Consider the following 5,000-nt stretch of genomic DNA (forward strand, 5'->3'; position numbering starts at 1 on the left):
CCTGCCCGCCTGCTCCGTTCCCGCCCCGGGTTGAAAGCCAAACGAACGCCGAAGGGGTGGGAGGGAGAGCAGCGACGGGGCGGGGGTGTGTGTGTAACAACAGAAACCGCTCCCCACCAACACCACCCCCCCACCACCCCCCCCCCCCCCCCGCCCCCCCACCGCCGCAACGAGCTCTGTCGACCCCCCTGCCGACCCCCCCCCAACCCCCACCCCTCCCGCCACCAGGTCCACCGTGACACCGGCCGCCCCCTGCCACCCCCGGGGTTCGCGAGGAGACCGGCCGCCCCCTACCTCCGGCCCGCTTTCCACCAGCAGCAGCACATTGGCCGCTCCAGGGAAGGAAGGCGGGAGACCTTAGGACCCAGCGGCGTCGCCGCCGCCGCCTCCGTGCCGGGGGGCCCGGAGGGGCCTCCCGCCGGCGGCGGCGATGATGGGTGGCGCGTGTTTTGGACGCTGAGCCCCCGCAGCTGCCGAGTCCCTGCCGCGCCGTGCCCGCGGCCCGGCTCCCCGCCTTCCTCAGTCGGTCGCTCGGCCGCCCGCCCTCCTGCCCGCCTGCTCCGTTCCCGCCGCGGGTTGAAAGCCAAACGAACGCCGAAGGGGTGGGAGGGAGAGCAGCGAGGGCGGGTGGTGGTGGTGGTGGTGGTGGTGGTGTAACAGAAACCGCCCCCGATCCCCCACCCCCCAGCCGTAGTGCTCCGCGGCGCCGAGGAGGCTGCGGTCGGTTGGCGGCCGCACCCACCGCCCTGCAGCTCCGGAGTTGCAGCGGTGGGGCGGGGACCAACGGCTCTTCGGGCGCGCGGGCGACGGTGGGGGTCGGGGGGCTGGGGGGGGTGGGGGGCTGGGGGTGTCTGTGTGTGTGCGCGTGCGTGCGTGCGTGTGTGTGTGTGTGTGTGTCTGTGTCTGTGTGTGCGTGTGTGTGTGTGCGCGCCTGTGTCTCTCTCTCGCGCGCGCGCGCTCTCTCTCTCTCTCTCTCTCTCTCTCTCTGTGTCTCTGCGTGTGTGTCCGAGCTCGTGTGTGTCGCGGCGGGGGGGGGGGGGGGGGGGGAACAAACAACAAAACAACAATCCGAACAACACACACACACACACACACACGCGCGCACACACCCCCACACCCCCTATTCCCACACATAAAGCCCGGGAGCCCCCTTCCCACCCCCCCACCCCAACCCCGTCGAAAAAAACCTAAACGCGAATGCCAGCGAGCGCCTGGCAACGCCGGGACCCGGACCCGGACCCGGACCCGGACCCGGACCCGGTGAAGGGCGCCCGGTGCCCACGCCTCTGCGGCACAGCGAAAGGCGGGGGGAAAGAAACAAAATAAAAACACACACACGCACCCCCACCCCCCCCCCCACCCCCCCTCCCCCGAGACTAAAGCTAAACCCACGCTGCGAAACCAAAAGCTGAAGCCGAGGACCGCCCGGCAGCGCCGGGACCCCGACCCGGCGAAAAGCGCCCGGTTCCCGATGCGAACTCGCTCCAGCGAGACGGGCGTCTCCGTTGGGGGTGAGGTGCGGGGAACGTCGCCGCTTCTGCCGGGTCCCCTGGCAGCCGCGGGAAGCGGGGGGGGGGAGTGGCGGGCGGCGCCGTGCGGCGCGGAGTGGCGCGGCGCAGAGGGGCTGACTGGCGGCCGAGGGGGCGGGCAGCGAATGATGCCAGCGACTGCATGGCAGCCAACGGGTCGGGGCGGGGGGGTGGGGGGGCTGGTGCTGCGTGCACATGAGAGCGCGGCGGGGCGCGGGGGTGCGGGGGTGCGTTAAGAAAAAAAATTTCCCTTTTCATTTATTTTTTTTCGGATTTCATTGGCATCTATCGAAACAAAAATGTCTCGCACGACGCGGCCGCCAGGTCTACCCGCCTCCGGGGCGTGAAGCGGCCGACAGGTCTGCCCGCCTCCGGGGCGTGAGGCGGCCGTCAGGTCTACCCGCCTCCGCGGCGTGAGGCGGCCGTCAGGTCTACCCGCCTCCGCGGCGTGTGGCGGCCGTCAGGTCTACCCGCCTCCGGGGCGTGTGGCGGCCGTCAGGTCTACCCGCCTCCGGGGCGTGAGGCGGCCGTCAGGTCTACCCGCCTCCGGGGCGTGTGGCGGCCGTCAGGTCTACCCGCCTCCGGGGCGTGTGGCGGCCGTCAGGTCTACCCGCCTCCGGGGCGTGAGGCGGCCGTCAGGTCTACCCGCCTCCGCGGCGTGAGGCGGCCGTCAGGTCTACCCGCCTCCGGGGCGTGAGGCGGCCGTCAGGTCTACCCGCCTCCGGGGCGTGAGGCGGCCGTCAGGTCTACCCGCCTCCGGGGCGTGTGGCGGCCGTCAGGTCTACCCGCCTCCGGGGCGCGAGGCGGCCGTCAGGTCTACCCGCCTCCGGGGCGCGACGCGGCCGTCAGGTCTACCCGCCTCCGGGGCGTGAGGCGGCCGTCAGGTCTACCCGCCTCCGGGGCGTGAGGCGGCCGTCAGGTCTACCCGCTTCCGCGGCGTGAGGCGGCCGTCAGGTCTACCCGCCTCCGGGGCGTGAGGCGGCCGTCAGGTCTACCCGCCTCCGGGGCGTGAGGCGGCCGTCAGGTCTACCCGCTTCCGGGGCGTGAGGCGGCCGTCAGGTCTACCCGCCTCCGGGGCGTGAGGCGGCCGTCAGGTCTACCCGCTTCCGGGGCGTGAGGCGGCCGTCAGGTCTACCCGCCTCCGGGGCGTGTGGCGGCCGTCAGGTCTACCCGCCTCCGCGGCGTGTGGCGGCCGTCAGGTCTACCCGCTTCCGGGGCGTGAGGCGGCCGTCAGGTCTACCCGCCTCCGGGGCGTGAGGCGGCCGTCAGGTCTACCCACCTCCGAGGCGACCGGCGGTGGCCGCTAGGTGTACCCGGCTCCACGTTGCCGGCGGCCGGCTCAGCGTCCGTAGAAAGGGCTGCCAGGTCTACCCGGCTCCGTCGGGACTTAGAGCGCGGGCAGACCTGTTGGCTCCGGCAGTTCCTCCAAGGGGTCGCTGTTTCGCGCTGCCTCCAGTTAGGTCATCGTAAGAGGCGGCGTCTCTGCAGCGCCTCCCCCGCTGGCAGGCAGACACTGCCTTTAAGCGCCCCTTTCCGGCGCGGACCCATATTCTCCTTATATAGGGGCACGAGGCGTCTCTGCTCCAGACAAGCGCCACCGAGCGAGGGCACGCGGCTTAGCCGGCCAAGTGGAATGCTGGGCGGCCGCAGACGGTGGTTTCCCCCGGGGAATTGGGCACGGTTCTCAAGCCGGTGCTCTGTCAGGCGAGCGTGCACGGAACCGAGAGCACCCAGAGAGATGCCGAACGGCACGAAGCCGGGCGGCGTTGGGGCGGTCGCTGCCGAGTGGTGAGAAAAGGACGGGCAGAGGTGCACGGGAGAGGCCGAAGACCGGTGGCCGGAGGCGGCTGGCGGCACTTGAACGCTGGATACTGGGGGGGGGGAGCCGAGCTGTGAGACTACCGTGGGTGGTTACCCCCGTCCCCCCCCGGTCCCCCGAGAGCCCGATGATGGCGGAGGGGGGGAGCGCCGGTATGTGTGTTGACACAGCGGTGCTCCGTACGGTTCCAGCCCGTCGGGGGCTGTTGCCCAGCTCCTTGAGGGGGCCTTGGGGATGGGAGGAGAGGTGGCGGCGGCGGCACCTGCTCCCTTTGTTTGCCGGCCTTAAGCCGGAGCCCGTGGCATGGGCACGCCACGGTTTTGGCTGGTCGCGGTGGCCGGCAGCTGGATGCAGACGGCCCGGGGGGGGTGTGTCTCGAGCCACCGGTGGGTGGCCCCCCCCCCGGCCCCCCGAGAGCCCGACGATGGTAAGGCGAGAGGCGGCGGCGCCTCCCTGGTTCTTGGTTTACTCCTTTCGTTGCCGGTATCGTATGCCATACGTGCGGGGCGGCCTGTGGTGTCCGGCCGGCTCTCGGCGTCCCTGGTTTCTACCGGCCGGGCTCGGTGAAGGGAGGTCTGCACGGTGCTGTGAGCGAAGGCTAGTCGACTCCTCGGGTCCTTTGCTCTCTCGGCCCTAAGCCGGAGCCCGTGACATGGGCACAGCACGGTACGTTTTTGGCCGCCGGTGTTGGCTGGCAGCCGGGTGCAGATGGCCGTGGTGGGGTGTCTCGAGCCTTCAGCGGCTACCCCCCCCCCCCACCACTCTGGTCCCCTGAGAAGCCGGATGATGGTAAGGCGAGGCGGCGGCGCCTCGGTCCTCTTTTCCGCTTTCTTTTTTTCCTGGTGCAGATGCCATACGTGGGGCGGCCTGCGGTGTCCGGTCTGCTCCTGGCGTCCCTGGTTTGTACCAGCCGGGCTCAGTGAAGGGGAGGTCTGCACGGTGCTGTGAGCGAGGTTGGTCGGCGCCTCGGTTCCTTTGCTCTCTGGCCCTAAGCCGGAGCCCGCGATGCGGGTACAGCACGTTTTTTTGTTTTTGGCCGGTGGTGGTGTCCGGCAGCCGGATGCAGATGGCCGGCGGGGTGTCCTGAGCCTTCAGCGGCTTTCCCCCGGCCCCCCGCCTGAGCTGTTCCACACCTGGCTTTTTCCCTCCGGGGTAACCTGTTCCCTGCGTTTGTTGGGCAAAGGCCGGTGGCCGGCGGCGGCCGCCGGCACTTGAACGCTGGAAGACCGGCGGAGTCGAGCCTGTCGCGGCTTTACCCCGGTCCAGCCGAGTCGGCTGAAGGGAATCCTTGTGCGTGGCGGGTGGGTGGCGGCGGTGGCGGGGCACATCCCGCGCACCCGGTCCCCCACCCCCTCGACTGGTACCGGTACGGAGGCGTAGCCTACTGAGGCTGGCCTCGGGCACGTCGGACAGGCTTCGCGGCGAGCCGGCTCTGCCGGTGTTGAAGCCGCCGGAGCACCTGTCACGGATGTCGCCCCTGCTCGCTCGCACGCAGAGCCCCGCGTCGTCCGCCCGCCCGCTTGCGGGTGGCCGAGGGCAGGCGCGCGGTGGCTGTCGCTGTCCCAGGACCCGTGGCCGTTGTGGCCTTCGCTGATCGATGAGGCACTTGGGGTCGCGTCGGAAAGGGCCCCCGGCGGGCCGGCTCTGCTGTA

The sequence above is a fragment of the Athene noctua genome, unplaced genomic scaffold (genome assembly GCF_965140245.1).
Source record: "Athene noctua unplaced genomic scaffold, bAthNoc1.hap1.1 HAP1_HAP1_scaffold_400, whole genome shotgun sequence".
Lineage (NCBI taxonomy): Eukaryota > Metazoa > Chordata > Aves > Strigiformes > Strigidae > Athene > Athene noctua.